Source organism: Podarcis pityusensis, assembly GCF_964106645.2.
Source record: "Podarcis pityusensis genome assembly, chromosome: 5".
Lineage (NCBI taxonomy): Eukaryota > Metazoa > Chordata > Lepidosauria > Squamata > Lacertidae > Podarcis > Podarcis pityusensis.
The window spans coordinates 61,721,802-61,746,027 of record NC_138032.1 but is presented as its reverse complement, the minus strand read 5'-3'; the positions used below and the strand labels follow the sequence as shown (position 1 = coordinate 61,746,027).

General features: G+C 42.1%; 1 long non-coding RNA gene across 1 annotated transcript; it reads right to left on the bottom strand.

The window, feature by feature from the left end:
- Positions 1-1,096: 1,096 nt before the first annotated feature.
- LOC308477028 lies at positions 1,097-2,284 on the bottom strand. The gene is made up of 2 exons (XR_013986348.1): positions 2,136-2,284; positions 1,097-1,352 (listed from the first exon to the last, which is right to left on the bottom strand). It is a non-coding gene; the product is annotated as an uncharacterized lncRNA (long non-coding RNA).
- Positions 2,285-24,226: the final 21,942 nt, after the last annotated feature.

Genomic DNA, 24,226 nt, shown 5'->3' with positions numbered 1-24,226 from the left:
TTCAGCTCCCATTCTGTAGAGGGAAAGTGCACTGTTATTTTTGGCATCCACGCAGGACTAGCTTGTGTTTAATCTGGAACAACACAGATGGATATTCGGTGAAGGCTGTTGCTGATACCCTCTGAGTTTAGTCTTCACTTTTTTTCAAATCAAGAAGAAATGTGCAGCATACTCCATATATGCAACCGATTAAGTATATACAGTTGGGGAAGGGCCATAGCTTAGCAGTAGAGAACATGCACTGCAAGCAGCAGGTCCCCAATTCAATTCCAGGCTTCTCTAGGTATGGAACTATCTGAAACTGAGCTTCAGAGCTCACTGCAGACAGTACTAACTGAGCTAGCTACTGGACCATTGGTCTGGCTCAATAGAAGGTTCCAATTAAGAAATGAGACCCATTGAAGTAATTGAGGCATGCTTCCAATGTCATGTGCTGAGCATCAGAGTATTCACAGAGAATATGCAGGCCTTTAGGGAATAATGTTCCTTGCATCAGTGTTTTCCCCTCTTATTCCCATGGGCACACGTTGGAAACATTATCACCGATGCCCTTCTATGTTCTTTTGCTTAGTTACCCAACAGATATCAAATAACTTGGCCCTCCTCATTCTGCATGACTGATAACATGTTTGTAATTATATGACATGCTGAGAATCTCAGCAAATGTCCCAAGAGTCAGGGGACGTTTTACCACAAAGTGAGATAAAGCAGCTGTTTTGAGCAGCATAATTCCAGGGGGAACTGGAGTTTCATGCCTCCCACTGCCATCTCTGGATGTTATTATCTAATAAAAGATAACCTGAGGGAGAGAAATGCCTTTGGCTGGTGGTAGCAAGGATGCATATTAATTTAAATATTAAATGTAAATCAATAAAAAGGCTCTGGCAACTGTGTCCTAATTAAGTAATGCACGTGCTTATTCCATTATTTCATTTAAGCATATCCAGATATTTGTGGTTTGCATTGCTGCTTTGATAATCCTAACCATAATCATGACTGTGGGGTGTGGAGGGGTCCATTTTCATTGTTACATTTTAATCTCTTCCCTTTGCTTATGAAGATGCTCGGTGAAATTGTTTACTACTTATGCTTCTGCTTTCTTCAGTCACTAAGCATTTTATTTCTCAGACTTATAGCTATACTGTCATGCTTATACATGGGATTTCTGCTGGGAAAAGGCCAAGCATGACTTGGAAAGCTGATAACGTCTTTTCAGCAAATAATCACGCTCCGGAAACACGATGAATGTAATCCTGGCAAGAGCTGGATACGATGTCACACAGGCATGTGCTGGGTTAAAACGGCCTCTTCATTTTCTGATTTGGGATTCCTTTTCCAGCAGGGATTGGAAACTGTCATGGTTTGGTAAAAGAGAATCATTTAGATGTGAAAACCTGGGCTGGACACTATTTTTAAAAAGAAAATGGAGTGGTTTGAGAGAGAACTTTTTCCCATGGCATGCATTCCTATTTCTTTTGTCCTGCTGTCACCTCTTGTCAAACACATTGGACAGATTTTTGAAACAATGCAAAATCCCTGTCAAACCTGTTTCCCAAAAGGAAAAAGCAGGACGAGCATTTGCACCACACCCAATGATCCTTCCTCTAGAATGCCTCCGATTCTCTGAAATGAAAACTCCCATCTGGGCTGTATCGTACTAACACTACATGCACTGAAATTAATAGACCTAAGGTATTCATGTTTCTAAATTTTAGTGGGACTGCTCTGACTACTAAGATCAGGTATGGCCCTCTTTCTCCAGCGATACAGCCATTACCTATCAGATGCCCTGTCATTCCAGCTACAGGGAGTATGACTCTGCCTTGCAGCAGGATTCAACCATGTTGCAGCCAGACATGCTTTCTTTCTTTCTACCCAGCTGTCTCCCCCAGTGCCTTCCTGCTCTTGTCTTTTATACCCAGATGTTTCTGTTATCCCCCTACTTACTCCAGCATTAATTTCTCCCTTTCACCATCATGAATTCTTTCTGTGGGATTTTGTCTGCACAGACCACTCAGGACCTTCTAGAAAGCTGCAGTTGTGAGTACACACTAGATACTATCTCCTCCTTTGTCTAGCTGGCAAGGTGAGTGATGGTACCAGTAACCAACTCAGGCTTTATATATAATTCTAACCTGGAGGCTTATGAGGTCTGTGTTAGGCTGATGAATAATGTGAGAGAGCCCATCTTCTAACCTAGGGTAAGGATGGGGAACCTTCCTAGCCCAGGAGGCCAGGTCTTTGTCTCCTTCACCTGCCACAGATCAACTTCGACAAATAGGCGGAACCATCTATCTGACAACCAGATGACACCATAATGACACCAGGTGATTGACACATGTCAAAATTCTTTGGAAGATGTGCTTCCAGCACTAATCAAAGGGGGCCCCCTTTAAGCAACAATCAGATGGTGCTCTGTTAGAGGAAGCCCCTTTGAAGTCTCTGCAGAGGGGCAATTAGGAGCATTTCCCCCTTTTGCAGGGAAAGCAGTTTGTGCTGGGGGAAGCAGTGTGAATAGTAACTGCTTCCTTTGGAGAGAAAGAAAATGGAATCTGGAAAGGACCTTGTGGTGCTTTTCAAGTGCTGCACAAGGGGCTTTGTAAGTCCTCTGTTTGGGCTCGCTAAGCACTTTGTGTCGTGTCCCAATTGCCCAACAAGCAGCTGGTTGTCAGGATAGGTGCTGCGCAGGGGGCTTTGCAGGCACTGCCAGTTGACCAAGCCCCACCTGTACCTGCAGGTGGGCATGATTTGGCTGAAACAGGTTCATGGGCTGGATTAGGCCATGGGCTGAAGGTTCCCCATCTCTGTTCTCGTAGGAATGGATGGAAGAATTTTATCTGTGTCTGTTGTTGAAGTCTCTTCCTATGTATGCTTAACACTTCATGGATTTGGGAAGCACAACGAGATTATTGTTATTTAAATAGTCTGGCTTTTGTTAACCAGGCGGTATGGTGCCTTCATACTTGCTTTGTTTTATTTGCTTGACATTTTATATATTTTTAATTGTAGTGTTCCTTGCTTTGGGATTAGGCAAGCTTAAAATCTCTAATGAAGCAGTATAATAATAAGGGGTATGAAACTCTCTATGGGGTATTTCCATGATTCATTGTGTACCCTTTACCTGCTGTCAAGCGCAACCTTATCTTTCCTAATAAATCCAAACAGATTTTTATTCTTTGAATAAATAACTTTTTGTAAAGTTTTGCTTAGGAATGGGGCTGGCACATCTGCACCTGAGATTTTGAAAGTCACAAAGCAGGATGCAATTTTTCATCAGGAGTGCAGCCAAGGGACTTGGCCCAAAGCTTAATGAAAGTGTCAGACACAGAAATATATATTAATAAACTGCCTTTCATGATCCGTCTCTCTTTCATTTGACATCTCTGTTACCCGACAGAGACCGCTGCCTTTTTCCTTGAAAAGTTTTGGAGACTGCAATTAAACATATCATACAATGTAGATGCTTGTCAAGCCGCACCTCGTTAAGTTATCCCTGCAAAATGCCAAATATAGCCACATCATTACTGTATAATGGCAATGGGTCTTTTCATTTGGAATGCCAGGTATCATTCTGGAAAGTAATGCCACGGCTTCTGTTTTGAACACAAATCTGGAAGTGGAAAATTATAGAGTGCAAACTAATCGGAAGCTGAGCAAGCAGAGTTGGTGCATGTTTAACAGTGTAACCTCTTGGTGAGCTGTTTCTCTTTCTCATCCTATGAAGTGGAGATACCGTATTTTCCGCTCCATAAGACGCACCTAATTTTTAGAGGGGGAAAGCAAGAAAAAAAATATTTTGCGCAGAGCGTATAAGCGGCTCTCGCTTTTTTTGCTTTAAACCCTTCCGTCCCTCCTCCCGCTTTGCTGAGAAACCAGCAGAGCAAGAGCGATAGCTGCGCAGCGCTTCTTCTGCTGGCTTCCCAGCAAAGCAGGATGAGGGACGAAAAGGAGCCCTTACAAAAGGAGCGCTGAGCAGAGCCTGGCAGCGGTTCTTGCTGGCTTTTCTGGGAGGTGGGGGAAGGGACAGAGGGCAGCCCCTCAGTCCTTTCCCCCACCTCATAGAAAAGCCCCCAAGAGCCACACACTCTTTAAAGAGCCATACCTAGCGTGTGTGCAGCTCTTGGGGGCTTTTCCCTGATGAGGGAGAAGAGACTGATGGGCTGCCCTTCTCCCTCCTCGGGGAAAAGCCCTCAAGAGCAGCACACACACTCCACGTGGCTCTTTAAAGGGAGCGCTGAGCAGAGCCTCCCGCCTGCATTCGCTCCATAAGACGCACACACCTTTCCCCTTACTTTTTAGGAGGGAAAAAGTGTATCCTATGGAGCGAAAAATACGGTATTTCTTCTATAGTAATCTGCCTGATAAGAAATCTGAGAAAGCAGGCAAATGGTCAAATTCCATGTGAATACAGGCAACCCCTTGTATGTTCCATTTTTTTTAAAAAAAATAGCCACCCTGCTTTTCAGATGTTGTTGGACTCTAATTCTTATCGAGCTGAACCATTATGGCCAATGGTCAAAGATTATCGGAAAGGCAGGTCAACAACACCTTAAGAGCCACAAGTTCCCCATCCCTGTCTAAAGTATCCTTCCTACACCTACTATCTTTTTTGCAAGACTGAAAATGTCTATGTCAGTGGTTACCAATTGGTGATCCGCAGACCCCAGGGGGTCCACATAACCCACCCAGGGGGTCTGTGGCTCCAATCACATAACAAAAATTACCATAGAGATATCAAAATTTTCAAAAGTAGGGGGTCCACAGTACTTAGTTAATTGGGAACCACTGGTCTATGCTCTTAACCGGTGGGCCTTGGGCCTAAGAGCTTATCCACACTTATCATTTCCCCTGCTCTTTCTAGGCATAGGTCTTTAAAACTCACTCTTTAAAGCTGAAGTGAAACAAATTGCAATTCAAGTTTTCCGTGGAGCCAAAAAAAGAGTGCTTGAACATGGAGCTTTAAAACTTAGACCATGCCTTGAAAGTACAGAGGAAATCTAAGTGTGGATAAGCCCTAAATTAAGCTGTGGAAAGCTTTATCATGACTACAAGATTGTCAATCTAAACCTTCTGGCAACAACCCACAGTCTTTTATATTGGAACAGTCACTTTGTGATTCCCAGTGCTGTAAAGAGTCTTGCTTTGTTCAGAAGGACACACTGGGCTGTGAGCCCAATTCAAAAGCTAAATCCCCACCATGATACACAATAGGGATGGAGAACTTGTGGACCTCCACCTATTGCTGGGCTACAGTTCCCTCTATTGGCTATGGTAGCAAAAGCTGGTAGAAGCTAGAGGTTTCCCTCCCTGGTGGAAAAGATTCTTGTCCCCTAACAATGCAGTGATCCTATATATGTCTCTTCAGAAATAAAGCCCACTGACTTCAATGGGGCTTGCTCTCAGATAAGTGGCTATGAATTTGCAACCTAATATCTCAGTATACTTTCAGTATACGTGGTTAATTGTAGAGCTGAGTGAAAATACCTTCCCATATTTCTCACCCTGTTTTCATGTGGTGAATTTGGGGTTATTTGCATATTTCAGAGGGATTAACAGGTAAGCAGGAGTTCTTCATTTCTAAACACTACATTGCAGTTTCATTGTTTGTTTTTCATCATGGTGTAGTATAAATCCACAGGTGGAGAATAGTAGCAGCCATTCTGAGATTCCAGCCAGAAGTTCCTATATAAGAATCTATGGCTCAGCAGCATCCTTTGCAGTTCCCAGAATGTCATAGATTGTGATAATAACTACATTTAATAGTACATGGCATCAAATACTATTACCATGAAAACATTCTAGACAGTGTTTTAAATGCAGAATGGGGCAGGTGTCCAAATTAACTAAACATTATAGAGAAGAGTCTAGGCATGTAATTTTATGTACATCTCTTGGTAATACATGTCATAAGATCTACATGACAGGGGAGGTAAATGCTGAAAGGACAAGAAAACAAAAACGTGATTTCAAGCAATTTGGTGCTGCACACTCCTGTTCCTGTCAGATTGATCCAAGCAAGATCATAGCCAGCTACCAAGCAAACCTAATTAGCACGTCAACAGCCATATTATATATCCATTCTGATGTAGTTTTAGCTTCACAGAAGCGGCAAAGATTGTTTTTGTCTGAGCTGAGTGCATATTCTCTCCTGACCCCTGAGAATATGCTTTCCTTCCATCTTTGTTTCATGTTCCTCGTTGGTTGAAATAATTGTTGTTGTTGTTTGGTGGGGGGCTTTCTTGCTTTTGCAAAAAAAACAGAGGCTACATTTTAGGTATGAGAAACATAGTAGAAACTTACTGCTTGCAGTCTGGTTCTAGCCTAACGTAGCATAAGTTAACACAGCTGTAGTACTCCAACATTACACCATCATTATGGACCAGGACATAACTGGGACATGGGTGGCGCTGTGGTCTAAACCACTGAGCCTCTTGGGCTTCCCGATCAGAAGGTTGCCGGTTCGAATCCCTGTGACGGGGTGATTGCTCTGCCCCAGCTCCTGACAACCTAGCAGTTCAAAAGCACGCCAGTGCAAGTAGATAAATAGGTACTGCTCTAGCGGGAAGGTAAAAAGCATTTCTGTGCACTCTGTTTTCTGTCACAGTGTTCCATTGTGCCAGAAGTGGTTCAGTCATGCTGGCTACATGACCTGGAAAGCTGTCAGTGGGCAAATGCCAGGTCCCTCAGCCTGAAAGCAAGATGAGCGCCACAACTCCATAGTCGCTTTTGACTGGACTTAACCGTCCAGGGGTCCTTTACCTTTTACCTTTACCAGGACATTCTGCTGTTGCATCTGACTTGATTCAGCTGATCCAGGTAAGGTTGGTGGAGCTCTGCACAAAAGGAATAGTGGAGGCATCTACTGTCTTGTGGCTGACATAAAGTTGGTAACCCAATAACTGTGACAACCGAGGAATTATGGCAACTGCCGCAACTTTTTTCGCTGTGAGGAACCATGACCTTTCCTCCATGCGTTCATTTAATAATAACAGTAAAAAGGGGGAATTGTGAATAGTGGTATTAAGAAACTGTAGAATTAAATCTGGCTCTGGAATGCTGCAGTGAACGACTCTGTGGGAAAATTATGTATTTCTGGCTGTGCAACAGTTGCCTTCCACCCTTCAAACTCTGCCTGCAATCTGCTTCTAATTAGCCTGCTAGACAACACATGGCGTGCGAGCCACTGGGAGCTGTTCATCTTTGTGTAGCTTCCATTCCTTCATTATTATTATTTAAAAATAAAAGGTATACCGCTTAATTGTCAAGACCCCTCTAAGCGGTTTACATAGAACATAGTTTTAATATAGATTTTATCAGTAAAAGCCAGAAGTTACAGACAAGTCAGCCTAAAAATATTCCACGTGTTAATAGAAACAGTAGTTTAAAATACGCATTATATTTTTTAAATGGGCTTGCAATACCGCAGTCCATTGTTACCCCTAGCATGCTGTGATCACACTAAAACTTTTCCAGCTCCATCCTGACATTAAGAGTGTGATTCAGAGGGGAATTTTCACCAGGACTATGGGGCAGGAGCAAAGAGTTACATCTAACCCCTATGGAACACATCTCAACCCTCCCCTAGCTGTTATTCTGAATTCTTTTTGTTTTCTTTTGTTTTTTTTAAAGCCCACTTAATTGACACATGGAAGTCACTGCTTGATGCTACAAAGTTTCACACATCAATTGCCCACATTAAATTTGTGAATCAGGCCCCAAACCATCAGTCTAAGGCTGATACATACTTAAAGGTAAAGGGACCCCTGACCATTAGGTCCAGTCGTGGACGATTCTGGGGTTGTGGCGCTCATCTCGCTTTATTGGCCGAGAGAGCCAGCGTACATTTTCCGGGTCATGTGGCCAGCATGATTAAGCCGCTTCTGGTGAACCAGAGCAGCACACAGAAACGCCGTTTGCCTCCCCGCTGGAGCAGCACCTATTTATCTACTTGCACTTTGTGCTTTCGAACTGCTAGGTTGGCAGGAGCAGGGACCGAGCAACAGGAGCTCACCTGGGAGTAATTCACATTGAACTCAGCAGAACAACTTCCAAGCAGACATACATAGGATTGCATTGTAAGCAACTCACTCAAATTAATATGAAGCTAGGGAACAGCAGCAAACCACACAATCATCTTTGGAACTTCTTTCCTAATCTGAGAACACCTTTTATAAAACTAAAAAACCCACTTCAGTTTGATAAACCTATGTTAATTGAATCGTCCTTTAACCTTTTGTCTTGCACAGAAGCAGCAAAGGGCAGTAATGCCTCATTTGTCCATGACAACACATTTGAATAGCTTTCAAGGACAGGACTCTGCAGTAAAGCAAAATGAAAGTGAATCCTCAATCCTAATCTTTAGGTTGGTTTAAGACAGGGAGATAGAAAGCTGCCTTATGTCTGGTCATAAGATTTCCACATTTTGTCCAGTATTGTCTACTCTGACTGACAGTGGCAGTTAAGGGTTAAGGGGAAAGGTTCCTTCCCATCTCCTTCTTCCAGATCTTTTTAACAAAAGATGCCAGGGATTGAACCCAGAACCTTCTGGAGGTGAGCATATTTTCAACCATTGAGCTAGGTTCTGTGTCTCCACAACCACCTTCTATTATTTGTCTTTCATGTACCATATAAAAGATAGGCATGACTTGATTGAAATAAATCATCATCTTTCTAATGCCTCCTTATAGTGTCATACATCATTCAGTTTCCATACACCGTCTGTGAATAAAACCGCATATAATTGTTGCAATTAAAATACAAATAGAGCATAAGGATTTCATAATGTCTCTTAATGTAAAAAGACTGCAGTTCATTCTGAATATGATTAGTTTCTGGCACCATACCTGTAATTACGGTAATTAGAGCTAGGTGCAAAATTAATCTCAAACCAAGGTGAGTTCATTCATGTAGAACAGTCCAATCTACCTGATCTTCTTAACAAAAAAAGAAATGAAACTGCAGTACTTTAAGACTATACGCTCCTTATAAATAAATACCATGACATAGAAACAAATGGAAATACAAAGTCAAATAATTGTCTGTAAAAATAAAAAACCCACCCTACACACCCACAATTTCATATCTTAGATCTCCATCTAGTGATCAGACACACGGAACGCAGGTTGAATATTTGTTGCCTCTAATGGTCTGATCTGCATATTTCTGTACAGGGTTGGCGTAGAAGGGAGGTTAACTAAACACAAAGGTCTACACTTCCATTATGGGTAGGTTATTGTCTCCTCTTCCCCCTTGCCCTGCCGCCACTATTAATTCAACAATTGGCAACTATTTCCTTCCTGCCTTCCTGCTGTGAATACATGCATTTTTAAATAAGCCTTAGTGTACTTGTCTCAGTGCACCATGTAGCAGTATCTGGACCATCTGCTTCGCTTTAATATATATTATTCTGTATATGAAAAGCGAGTCTGGAGTGATAAATTCATAATTCAAGGCTTTTGAGAAACTCCTACAGAAATCCAATAAAATCAAAATGAAACAGCAGCCTTGTAACATATAATATCCCTAAGGATCAAAACTTGTGTAGCCAGCTTAATATCAAAGGATCACTTGGTAATATTTGTTATAAACCATCCAACACTTCGGCTCTGGGGGGGAAAAAAGCACCACCAAATATGATTTGTACAAAGAAGCCAAAATGAATACATATATATGGAAAAACATACACCTGGAAATTCTGACTGAAGCTCTACAAATTTGAGCATCCTTAACAATACATTGAAGTTCAATGGGATGTTAGATTCAGGTCAGTGGCCTTCCAATGCTACCACTCTACCTTCAGTAATTAAAAGAAACAACTGCCAATGTGAGTGAATGTTTTAAAAGGCCAAAGTATCTGTAACTGTTTCTCAAGCTGCCATTTCTCTTGTGTGTGTGTTCATGCTCTGTTGTGATTAAAAGCTGCAAGATGCTTGGGGGGGGTGGCTGCATAATGCTCACATGGCTGGTTCATACAGAACAGTGCAGAATTAATACACTATATTTTCTTAAACTGGGAATGAGTGTTTAGCTGATAACACACTGCTGCTCCTCTCTTATGGACCCAGAGGAATGGTGGGAGGCACCAGCTGGGGAACCCCCAAAGGATAAAGGCTCAGAGCCCAAGGGATTGGTGGTGGTACAATGATGAATGGTCAGAGGGAGAAGCCTAGGAGAAGGAAGTGTCAGAAACTGAGAGGTAACAGGGTTTAGTGAGCAGGCGGAGCCTGTGGCGGAGAGTAGTCCAGAATCAGAATCAGAGGCGGAAGTAGGAGAGACGGGAAGCCAAGAGGCAGAGATGTGTCAGGCTGGTGAAAAAGCCTGGGTGTTTCCCCCTCCTGCTGTGACAAACTCCGCTCCGCACTGGTCTCCCAGGACATGAAGAAGTAGGAGCAAAGACAGGCACGCAGACACAGTCTCAGATTGCTTGGGAGGAACCCAGGGGAGGAGGAGATTTAGGCAGCTGTGGGAGGTGGAGACCTTCAGCCTCCACAGCTGCTTCATAGGGGCAAGACCTACTGAGAAGAGCTGCTGTGCTCACTATGTCTGGCCCCCCTGAGCAGGCTTTGTTTCTACTAGTAAAGAGTCAGTCCACTTCACTTACTCCACGTGATTCATTGCTGGCTGGCTCCCTGACATCCTCATGCACCAGGTTCAAGGCTGTGATCCTGGTCTCTTCGGACCACAGTTTGTCCAAAATGAGAAGAGATGTTTCCTGCTTCCTCCTCCCTCTGTCTTCCTGAAAGGCATCCTTCAAGAGTTTGAAGGGCTGTCCTAAACATGTTGGAATGGGGATGGTAGGTTGCTGTGGGTGGGATGGGATTTCTTCTTCACATGAACTTTCTTAGGATTCAAGTATGATTTTATGCAACAGCCCATGCCCCTAACAGCCTCCCACCCCTCCCTGACTCATCCCACATTGTTGAGAAGGTCTCTTGTCTTTTAGAGAGGCTTTGGTGAGGGCCTCAGGTAGCTGCAGGAAGTGGAGAAAGGGACAGGAAACTTCCCTTCCATTAACTTCCTTATCATAAATTAGGATTTAATCCTTTGTTTTTTATGAGGTCTGCATGATATCTGTTGACATTTTATATACATTCAGTCCTAGCATGGACCAATGATCTTCCTGTGATGAGTCAGTAGGTGGGTGGCTATGACGTTCTGTACAGAACCCATGCATAATATGCCTACAGTTCTGAGTGTAGTTGACTCATCATATCTCAGACCTGCTGTCAGCCAATATTAAGGCAGTCATTTATTTGGTTCTGTTGCTTTCACTTTTAGAGGAACCAATGATGCTCATCAAAAGGCTGTGAAAGAATTGATTATGCACAATAGAGCATGGCAACAAAATTATGGCTAGGACTCCACCTGTAGACCACTGCCAGCTAATGAGACAACAGACTGTGCAATATTGATGTTACAAGAGGTGTCATTCAGAGCGACAGATTACTCAGAACTGTAAAAAGTGACGTGCCTATGCTCCTTTATCAGTCCATACAGAATCACAGTGTGCTAGAACAGACTGCAATTAAATATTTGCTTTTAAGCCCAGAAACACCCACCAATTTATTAAGCCTGCACATGTTCTGTACAACATGGTGCCATGGGAGTAATGTTTTTGAAACATGCCTCCATAACCGTTTGAAGTAGGCTGTTTGGGATGTCCCAGCCCTGCTGCAAATGTCACTGCATTATTGCTCAGCATTTGGAAATCCCATAAGCTTGCTCCCAACAAGTTAATTGAAGTGTTGCATCCTTGAGAAACCTGCTAGTCTGAACGTATTTAAGCATGGAATTGGTATAGCATATGCTTCTCTAACTGCTGGAAAACTGATGCACTGGCATCAGTTAGACATGAATAGCTAACCCGAGTGTGAGATGCCCAGCGTCCATCAACAGCACTAGAAAAATACACACACACACACACCAGTCTTAATTTCCCAAGCAAATTACCATTTGAAGATAAACACATCCTTTCTTTAGAAGAAGACCATGCTATGGGGTGTTCTACAGTAAGAATACTATAAATCATTATGTTATTTTATTTTTTTAGCACAGAGGGAAGGAAGAGAAATCATTTCAGGATATAAGTAAGTTGAATAATATCTCTTTGGCTAGAAATAAAGCCAGTTAAAAGAAAGACTCAGGGGAAGTGTTTCTGAACCAGTTGGACGCCTGCAACGGTTCGCTCAGTATCATGATCTATGCGTTTGTGCACAGAAGGAATTAAAAAGCAATAAAGAGAAGGTTGGGGAAGTTTCCTGTGGGTACACTTTGTGTTAAATGGTGCATTAGGGAAGTAAATTCAAAATGGACCAGGCATGTAAATCTTTGGTGGCGGCAAGAGGGGCGGTTGAGTTGTGTGTTTGTGTATATGTGTTCAGGATTATATTCTGGGCAGTAAGTGTCAGTGTCCTTTCACAGTAAAAGTTTGTGTGCTCCTAAACAGAAATAACAGTGCATTTTTAAACCAGGCCACAGGTTCATTGTGAGGGGCAATACAGTTTGTAACTCTACCCAGAAAGAGAAGCCCAATGTGGTGTAGCGGATTGAGTTTGTACAAACCCGGGTCCAATAAACGTCAATATTACTGTGGCGTTTGCCCTCCTAGGTGTGTGAAATCATCCTGGGTCATAAGGAAAGGGTTAACTAAGTGTAAAATGATTAACCAATAGGAACCCAAGGGGAGGAATTGAGTCCAGAGTTAGAGAAGAGAGAGGGAGGATAAGCCTGTGGGTTGGGCTAGTTTGATGTGAGAGAGTGAGAGAACCTGTTAAGAGGAGTCTGTTAAACAGTTGGGATAATCAGTCAGAAGGTATTAGGAAGGTATAGGCCAGTAAAGAAACTAAGGTTAAGAAACTGTCAAAAAAAATTATCTGAAACCATAAACTTGTTAATGCTTATAAAATAAACCTGTTTATTTGGTTTAATGTTAACAACTGTCTGGACTCAGTGTGTACCCGAAAGAAACGAGTTGTTGGCAGCGGGGAAGCGAGCACAGTGGTGGCACAGGGATCAATAGACCATCAAATGTCCGGGGACCCTGTGTGATCGCCACAATTACATAATCTAGTTACATGGATCAAATGTCTCCATTCTTAAGGAAATCAGCCCTGAGTGCTCACTGGAGGGACAGATCGTGAAGCTGAGGCTCCAATACTTTGGCCACATCATGAGAAGAGAAGACTCCCTGGGAAAGACCCTGATGTTGGGAAAGATGGAGGGCACAAGGAGAAGGGGACGACGGAGGACGGAGGACGAGATGGTTGGATAGTGTCTTCAAAGCTACCAGCATGAGTTTGAGCAAACTATGGGAGGCAGTGGAATACAGGAGTGCCTGGCGTGCTCTGGTCCATGGGGTCACGAAGAGTCGGACACGACTAAACGACTAAACAACAACAAAAGTTACATGAACATGTATACAGACCAAGTCAGATATTCAGTAACAGTAAGGGGAATGGGAAGGGGCCATTCCTAGCCACCTCACACTCAATTTTCCAAACACTGAGTCAGCACTCTCACCAGTTTTCTGACTGGGGCTTTGCCAACAGAGCCCTGGTAGATATACCAGCATATTTGCAGTGACCATTTCTCCTTCAGCTAGAAATGAACATATGTTTCTGTACCCATATTCTCATAGCTGCATCAGGTGAAATTGATTGTCTGGACCTATTTTAGTACTATTTTATTGTACGTTTTAAACCAGCATATAAACTTGAGTACCACTATGGGGGTGGTGTAAAAATGATAATATACATAAATTAAACAACCCACTGGCAGTAAAGTCGACCAGGTATCCATAATATACAGCCACCAATTTTAAATGGGGGGGGGGATGTATGAAAACAGTACAGAAAAAGATAATTCCCAAGGAATAAATATTCTTTTACTTCTCTAGTACTTTGCGAAGCCTAGAATGGTATTTTCTTGACTTCACAGACTTGGCAGAAAAGCATTGTTAGATTCCAGGTTGGCAACACTGCCGTACAGTTATTCTATCCAGACTGGGAAAGTAGGCTGTTTTCATTCCTTTTCTGTGTACTCTCTTTGACGTTCCTTACACACTTTTCCCCTTTAAACGTATCCGATCCCAAACCAACCATTGAAATTCAGAGGGAAAGATGTCATTTTAAAAATGCATGATCCATTAACCAAGGAACGTACCCAACTGTAATGGTATAAATCAATAAGACTGAAGTCCCCACTGCACCATCATTCTGTCAACCTTCTCCCCCCAAATTCTCAGCACTGTGGGATGCCTGCCAGAGAAACATAATAAAACAGCTGGAACATAAATAAATAAAATAAAGTTTCTTGACCCCAGAAGTTTTGGTGTGTTTTCCCTTGTTCTTTAGTTTTTAATCTTTTCTCTTTTCGCATCATCCCCCATTTCCCTTAACTTTGTGAGTTCAACCTTATTCTCTTGATATCTTCAACAACACTCCCCGAGATCATAAGGAACAGCCGCTATATTCTGAACTATGTTATATCTCTTGTATAAATAAAAGAAGAGGGAGTGTGTCAAAATCCAGCTCTGGATGACAAGTCATTTTGTTACCATTTTTACTATTACAGACATTATGAAAAATAAGTTCCCCAGCCATTAGTAGGAACACAACAAGAAGCAGCTCAGGTGCCATTGAGAAAAGACGCTAGTCTCTAACAGGCACAATCTTATAGTGAGGAATAAGAGGGCCTTCTTCATGGTGGCTCTCTGACTCTGGAACGCCCTTCCACTGGAAGGTCAGCTGGAGAAGATTCTAATGAGCTTCTGCTGGCAAACAAAAATAATATTATTCATCCAGGCACTTTGGATAACGAAGAGCAAGCTTTTAGTTTTATTGTTCTCCTGCTGTTACACAATTGTTTGTTTTATGAATTGGGCTGTTTCTACTCATGGTTGTATTTTATGTTGTATTGCATTTTGTGCATTGTTGGAAACTACTGTGGAATCGTGTTGATGTGATGAAGGGTGGGCCAAAAGCAGGGAAAGTAGACTAGACTACACTGGAGTAGAATTCATTCATAAGAATGTAGTCTGAAGCCGAGGGAGCTGGGGGGAGATTCAAAGGTGATCCAACAACCACATCTAGCATCCTTCCAAGCTTTCACCTGCAGGGCAGAAGTGGGGGGGGGGGAGTCCTTTTCCACATTTTTCCAGGAATGTGGGAAGAATAGGAAGGAAATAAATAGGAATAAATTTAACGAGCTCCAGGGTTGGTGTGGTTTGCTCCCTGGTTTGAGGGTGTGTTTGGGTGACTGGGAAGGTGTTAGATCAGGGGTCAGCAAATGTTTTCAGCAGGGGGCCGGTCCACTGTCCCTCAGACCTTGTGAGGGGCCAGGCTATATTTTGAAAAAAATATGCCCCACAAATAACCCAGAGATGCATTTTAAATAAAAGCACACATTCTAATCATGTAAAAACATGCTGATTCCCAGACCGTCTGCAGGCCAGATTTAGAAGGTGATTGGACCGGATCCGGCCCCCGGGCCTTAGTTTGCCTACCCATGCATTAGATCCTTCAGATCAAAGCTTTTCCTCCTGCCCATCAGATGTTGGTATGGCAAGGGCCACAAAAAATTCCAAAGTGGTGAGGAGAAGGGATTTTACAATGCATCTCCTTCTCTGAGGTTCAAGCTCTGAAGTCAGAGATCCCATGCTTCCTGTCACCCTGGGATGCCCCATCATGGGACATAGGCTTGTAGTAAAGAAGTAAAAAATTACTTAAAAAACAAAAACAAATATTGCCTGAATCCCTGCTTCAGTATAATCTTCATGCTACTAGAAGGAGGCATTCTACCACCTCACAGGATCATGGGATTGTAGAGTTGGAAAGGACCACAAGGTTTATCTAGGTAATTCCCTGCAATGCATCATAGGAATCTGCTCTATGCCTAGGAAGACATTTGGTGCATCTAGCTCAATATTGTCTACAATAGTTGGCAGTGGTTCTCCTGGGCTTCAGACAAGAGCCTTCCACAGCCCTACCTGGAGATGACAAGGATTGGACCTGGGATTTTTTTGAAAGAAAGGCAAGAAGGCCTACATGGCAGACAAACTGGTTAATTGGTAATTTTTCCCCTCAGAGAAACAACTGAATTCTAGAACCTATTTTCCACACCAGAGCTCAGTCTTGAAATGGAAAGAATATCCAAGTATCTGCCAAGTAATCATAACCTGCCCAGACATACTTACGTTTCAGAAGAGCAGCCATAGTAGAGGATGTAGGCTCTAGGCAAACTCCAGCAACCATCCCCATGATGTGAAAAACCTAAATCTGTTTAGATTCTTCATGATAGGCAGCTGTCAAAGGCATGGAAGAGAGCCAGCTTAGAACACAACTGGCAATATTGGGGACATTTCAAAAAGTGGGTTAAACAATGGCTCGTGCATTTTAGTCCTCCACGGTGTGAATATTGAATAAAGAATTACTGTATCACATAATTACAAAAACCTAACCAAAATACACAGAGAGTTTAGTGAATGGGCAAAAATTAAAACTGTTAACTTAGATAAGGGCTGTTTAAACCTCTAGCAAAGCCATAATAAAGGAAGCATAACAAACAGCCAATTATAGCTAGCCTCCTTCATTTGGCTATTTCTACTCGCTAATCTGTGAAGAATTGTTACAGGAAAATTCATTCACTTCACCTCTGATGCTGTGTTTCTTCCTAAGGCAACATTGCAGCTTCTCTGTTAATTAGAAAATGGCAGCACATAAATGGCATTTTGTGGGTTTCTCATTATGCTTCTGCCAGATTTCTTCGAGGCATAACACAATAGATATGATGACTAAAATTATTATAATCCTTTGAGAAACTAGGCTGGCTGGATTTCCAAGGTAACGCTGGGAAACAATGAATGATGTACTCAGAGACCAGACCAAGCATACATTTAGGGAGGAACCATATTCCACAGCTGGTAGAGCACACATGTCACATATATATCAGTTCAGCTCAGTCCCTGGTCTCTATAAAGGCTGAGTCAAGGCCAGGGGTCAACCCTGAGGGCCACACTAGAACCAGAAAGACCTTGTTACCAATGCAAGGTCCTAGCTTAAAGAGGAGGGAGCCCCCTTGCAGGGGTGGAGGAAGAAGGTGGCGGGGTGCAGGCCGCCCCAGGTGTCGTCACTGAGGGGGTGACAAACTGACAAAAATATGAGTTTTTTAAAAATATTTTTTAAAAAATTGGGCTCGCAAAACTTTTTAGTTCGGTCAACAAACATAACCAAACACGGCTGGCATTGGGCGCCACACCACAGGGGGCGGCACTTACTGTGGGGCCTGCAGTGTGCAACTTTTGACTTGCACATCTTGAAAGGAAAATTCCCCTTTGCAATTCATATCGAGAACTTTGACACATTCACAACACGAGAGCAATGCATCGTGCAGAGACATGCAACAGACATCTTCCTCTTTGGTTTCATGGGAGTCTTTAATTCTAAAGTCAGATTTAGTCAGATTTCTAAACCTCTCCAGCCAGTTAAGCAAAAAAGAAAGAAAGAAAGAAAGAAAGAAAGAAAGAAAGAAAGAAAGAAAGAAAGAAAGAGGCATAATCACAATTCAAAGAAACTTTCCAAGCAGGCAAAAAAAGCACTACTCAAGGATTGTGGAGAGAGAGGCTGGCGCTGGTATATTCTTGCAAACAAAATGCTTACATCCACTAGGGAGAGAAATGAAGCTGTGTAAGTTGAAGGTTAAATTGCATATACAAATTTGATTTGGCCGTATAACACTTGTCCTAACAATGTTTACTGTTTGCCACTTGAATAGTGTTTTTGTCTCTCCCCAGTTTTCTTAGCTCATTCCTGTGGAACATTGCAGCAAACTTAAGGTCTCTAGAGGGGAGTCCGACTCCACTAAATAAAGATGATCTGGGTGATTATGGTGCACGGCAGCTGCAAAGCAACAGCTGGCAAAGAGGAAAGAGACATGCTGGCTGTTTCACTAGGACTCCAAAGTGTGTGATTCTTAAAAGCATGACATAGAATGAAGAGGCAGCCCATCACTGGGTGGCCAAACTTGTGGAGGCTTCTGGGTAGAAAGGGCATATCAGATGCTCGGAGCATGCCAGTGAGTGCAAAACAGGAAAAGCCTAGCGTTAATGATGTGGCTGTAAAATCTTGATGAAGACAAGATGTTGAGTATGTTTACAATTTCTGCCACTCTTTGCCCATAGAAATAGGAGGCCAAGCAAAATATTGCTGAGAGGGCAATGATATATTTTAAGCAGCCAACAGCACAACAACCTCAGTTGCATTACGATTTCAGAGAAACTCCTGAGAGCTTGATGAAGGTCAAGGATTAGCAGTGGAGCTCTCGGTGCCTGCATATGGGATGCTAATGAAATGCTGTTGAACATATGCAGAGTATCTTTCTCTCACTATACCTGAAGTTAGGGATATGGGCTGCCTGGCCAGATCAGTTATATATTTAAAGGAACCTTAGTCTCAGGAGTAAGGCAGTGAATAAAAGGGCTTTGTTAGGGGCTAAGGAATGGGAATCACAGGCATTGGCTGGACATTTGATCAGTGTATTTGTGGATGGAAAAAGCCAGGAATGTCATGGAGGAATAATTATTTAACTGTATGGAGGAACAGCTGAGGACTTTGGGGTTCAGGGTGAGATTTGGTTGCTTACGGACAGAGCTTCCTGCTTCCCGTTTGTAGTTGTTGCTTCTGGACCTATATCCCAGCTGAGTTGTCCCCGTCCCCCCACACCATGTAGCTGTTACCTTTGCTGACACCTCCAATTTGGAATGAACAAACCCTGTGCATTTTTCACACAGCAGCCATTTTAATATGTTGTACGTTGAAATGAGATTGGGCTTAGAATAAATCAGTTTTTGCCACCACCTCTTTGTGAAAAGAGACTGATAAAGGTTGATTAGCTTAGCCTGGCAAATTTGTTTGTGCAGCAGGGAGGGCCGTTGCGTAACTAAATAGGTGGCCAAGTACAGGTGATTTGTTGCCACATAAACTAAACAGGGGACATGCCTTTTCCCCCCTTCCTTCCCCTGGCTGGAGGGGATGTTACCTGCATGAAAGAGAGCAATAAAGTGGCAAGCCCTGAAAGTGGGGTCTGAAAAAGGCAGAAGCCAGACTCACTTTTCAAAAGAATAAAAAGTCATGGCTTTGGTGGGTCCCCTAGAAATCTGATAGGGACAAGGATTTGGTAGAGTGATTAAGCATCTGGTGCCTTCCAGATGTTTCGTATTACAATTCCCATCAACCCCAGCCAGCAGAGCTCATGGGATTTATAGTCCAAAACAACTGGATTGGCAAAGGCAAAGGCATATATATCTTTAGCCTTATGCTCAGTCTGTATATATGTGTAAACAAACACATCACAGAAATGCCAAAATCCTCAATTTCAAGGAAACTAATCCTAAAAATATATGCTGGGAACCCTGAAGTCTCTTAACATTCAGAGACTGGGGTGTGTGAAACAATATTTACAGTACTGTGTCAGTGATTAAAGCAGTGGAAGAGCTCAACATTTCCCATCAGAACTCTGGTCAGCACACACAGGTAAGCCTCACAATTATTCTGTAAGCTGTTTTAGCTTGTACTTTTTTTAAGGTGGTATTCTTAAGAGCAGCGCTTTTTCCTAGGGGGAAGCAGGGGGACGCATACCCCTAAACATTTTGTGACTCTAAGTTTGGCTTCATTGAGGGGAAGTATTTTAATATGAGTAGGAAAATGAGAGTACCTGGAAACATTTTTTTTAAAAAGAAAAAAAGCAGTGCTTAAGCGGCTACCCTTGGTGGACCTTCTAATTTGTAATAGGGCTCTTGGGAGGAGGTGGTCTCTGAGAGATATCAAGCCAAAAAGTCTCTAGGATATAAAACACCATCTTGTGGCTGTAGAACAACAGGGAGCTGGTGAAGACATTGGAGCAAAATGGAAGTTTTCAAAAGCAATAACAATGATGGGCGGATGAGCTTCAGTCTGTGGCATATTAAAAACTCAGAATGAGCACTTTCCACATTTGCTTAGCCTTAGTATTAAGTGTCAACCACTATATGAATCCCCCCTTTAGCTATGCTATCATTTTACATAATATTAATGATTCAGTGTATTTTAATACTAGATATTGATTTTGTTCCAGGTTGCTATGCTGGGATTATTTTTAAAATGCTATGCTGTTTCATCATTAGATGGATGTTAATCAACTTCTATTGTTGCTTGTGCAAACATAAAAGCAAATTTAATTGCTGTGGGTGGGGAGGCCTGTCCCCTCAAAACCCTCTTTGTCTCCAATACTTGTGCTGCTCACTTCCTACCCTTAACAGCACAAAGGAATCTTTGTGAAAAGCAAATACACAAATTGGTTGTGATCATGACAAAGCCAGATTCATTGGTGGGTATAATATAAGCGAGTTTTCCTCAGGACTCTGGCAGCAATGCACAGATAAGGAACTAATTCAGTCAAAACAAATCTTTCACTCACAATGTAGACTGAAAAGAGAGGTTGCAACGTTTAGTATATGAAAAGGAGGCAACTTGTTAAATCTAATACATAGCAAGAAGAAAACATTCAAGGATGTAATACACCAAGATGAAAACAAACCACATCTACATAGCAACAGTTGATCCGAGAGCGCCCTCTTCTGCTCTCGAGAGAAAATTGTTGATTCTTTCTGAGGCAAATATTGATGAAACATCATTATTTATTAGGTGTGTTTTCCCCAAAAGTCTTGCCATTCGGGGGGGGGGGGGCAGACAGGTACCCAATTCACAACGCAGTGGCAATCCAGAGACTGGATTATACCACTTAATGCAGCAAGGGGAGATGTGTTCATATAGATTCATAGAACTGTAGAATTGGAAAGGACCACAAGATTCCTCTAGTCCAACTCCTTGCAATGCAGGGATCTTTTGGCCAACATGGGGCTCAAACCCAGACCCTGAGATTAATAGTCATGTTCCACTGAATGCCTGTCCATTTAAAAAAAAAAAATCCATTTAGAAGACTAGTTATCAGTAAGAAGGCTTGCCTAATACCTCCCTCATTAACATGCTAATTTTCTAAGTGAGGGATTCATGTATGTGTGAAGGAACATACAACAACTTGGGAGTCTGGAGTGTTGCTGCCCATACATTTAGTTTTTTAACCACCTCAGTGAAAATTCAGCCGAAGCTGGTCCTGAATGTGAAATTCTAGTTTATTTATTTGTTTTGTTTACATTATTTATTAGCTGCTCTTCAGCCAAAGCTGTCAGGGTAACTTATGAATAAAAACATTAACATTACTATTAAACAACAACAACAACACATTGCAGAAGACAGTTCAAATTGTCACTTCCTTGACATTTCCCTTGTTCTGCTTGTTTCAGACAAAAACACGCTGCCCAATCTTCTGCCACCCAGCAGTACGTGTGGGCTCCCATTTGGCTCCTCTTTCCCTATCTGTGGTCTAAAGCACTGAACCTCCAGGGCTTGCTGACCAGAAGGTCGGTGGTATGAATCCCTGCGATGGGGTGAGCTCCCGTTGCTCTGTCCCAGCTTCTGCCAAACTAGCAGTTCGAAAGCATACTAGTGCAAGTAGATAAATGGGTATTGCTGTGGCGGGAAGGTAAACAGCATTTCCGTGTGCTCTGGCACTCATCACGGTGTCCCAGAAGTGGTTTAGTCATGCTGGCCACATGACCCGGAAAGCTGTCGGTGGACAAACGCTGACTCCCTCGGCCTAAAAGTGAGATGAGCGCCGCAACCCCATAGTCGCCTTTGACTGGACTGAACCATCCAGGGGTCCTTTACTTTTACCTTTAACCTTTTCTGGCCTAATCTCATTCTGGCTACATTTCTTATTATAGTCACCATGAAATAGCAACGCTTTGCCCACCTCTATCTTTATGTGCCTAAGCTACAGCTGATATTGATTGTATGCTTGTGCTTTCGCATCGTGCTGTTGATCTAGATTCATTGGTATAGATTTTTCCTTCAAAACACAATAGAGTGTATTATGGCACCTTAAATAAGCAGATTTATTGTGATATAAGATTTATAAACTACAGTCCATCAGAAACAACTTTTCTTTTTTGTTTCGGCTTTACGTACAGCCCTGCTTCATTGATCACTGTACATTTGTAGTCCACCTGTCAGTACGCCATGCCTTCTGTACATGTGAATGTATAGGAATCTGGTTCCTTTGATTAGTATATTATGCCACATATTGCTTTTTCTAACACAGGAGATTTATACTGGTATCAGAAAAAGAGAGTGATCAAAACATGAGCAGCCATGCATGATTTTCCCTGGGTACAAAGCCCAGTCTATAGATGGAATGGTGCAGACACAGCCTTTTCACACTCAAGGCATTCTCCATAGGAGAAAAATGAGCACATGCAACAGCCCTCTGTATACTGGATCCATCTGATTTCCTTGTAAAAGTGGCGACACAAATTCTTACATTTCTTTGCAGATAAGAACACAACTGTTATATCATCCCCATGCAGCACAGTAAGGAGATCATCTTTCAATTATTCACCAACGATATTGCAATAATTAATTCATGGAACAACCCGTTTAATTAGCCAAGCAAATTTTCTGCTGTTCACAGCAAGACATTCTTCATGGGAAACCCCACAAGATGGCTTGAATTGTCTCCTGGTGTTAAGCTGATCCTACAAATGTGGCCTTTTTAGGGATAGCAATGTGCTAAGTTTATCATAAAATATATTAATAATTAACCCAGTTACTTCAATAACACAGCTAGAATATTCAGTGTATCCGCTGTAAGATTTTGAATATGAAGTGATTGGAACAGAGTGGACTGAAAAGTAACTCCCAAGTATTTAAAATTATTAACTTGTTCTTTTACAGGTCTTTCCAGGAAACCTGCTATAAAACTATATATTCCTTTAACACCCCTGTTTGACAAGATCTCTTGCAAGTTTTTAGAATTCAGATGATGTATTGCACTAATGTAAGGTGTGTAAGAAAACACTCAGTGCTGGATTTTCTTTAGGCAGGTTATTGGAAATGCACAAGCAGAATTAAGATGACAATACTATCTATCTCACAGGGTTATTGTAAGACTAAAATGGAGGGTTGAGAACCGGTGTCATCTCACCTTGAGCTCCTGGCAGGAAAGGTGGATTTATACATATAATAATAAGTTTTTAAAATAACAATTTTTAAAGCCTGTTGCAGCAAAGTCTTGAGGAAACTTAAAGGTGAACAAATACATCATAGCATTTTGCGGACCAGAGTCAATCAGATGCTAGGGTTAAATAAGCATTTTACCAGCAGGCTCCATTGGCTTTCTTGGAGGAGGATAGAAAGCCAATATGTGAAATTCTATTAATTACCTGAAACTTTATTTCTACTAATTATATAATGGTAGTTAAAATAATAGGTAGTTAAAATTATAGGATGCACCAAAGCACCCATTTTTGACCTCTTCATTTCAGGGCATGAATTTAGTTGGTAGTGCTTACTACTTCCTTCCAAAGACATACTGGTGATCTAAAAAGCAAATATTTATTATGGGGGGGGGGGCTTGAAAATCAATAAAGGCATTGCACAGTAAAACTGCTACCCTATTCAAACCTACTTGTAGGTAAGTCTCGTTGAATTCCATGGAACTTATTCCCATATAAGTGAATACAGGATTGCAATTTAAATCACTCGATCTGATAATGTATGTCTTTTAAAATAATGTTGAAAAGTATTTCTGGTTCAAGAGATGCCATGGTCTGAATATATACGTGTGTGTGTGTGTGTGTGTGTGTGTGTGTGTGTCTGTGTGTGTGCGCACTCACACAGTGAGAATGAGAGAGAGAGAAAGAACAACAGTTTCTTAGTAATCCTATCAACATTGTGACAATGTTTACTTTGTTAACTGCTCCATCTAAATTGTTTCGGGGACGTGCCAGGTTGTATAGCAGCCTTCCTCCAGAGTTGTCCTAAATAGAGAGGTTTTCCCATCTAAAGCCACCCACACATCCAACCAAGAAGACAGAACAGTTAATTGCCTCCATCAATAGTGTATAAAAGGAAGGGGCCCAACAAATGTGCCAATAATTATTCTAATATTTTCTTCCACTTGATTGGGTGGGCATTTCAAGGTCGCAGAGAACAATGGTGGTGGTGTCTTGAATGCAGAGGCAGGTATGGTGGTCCTGAGTCTTGGCCTAGTGGTTTTTTGTTTTGTTTTGTTTTTTTGCTCCAAGCCATCATGATAAGCCAAGGCTTGTTCTTGGCTTACCTATCATGGTTTCCTT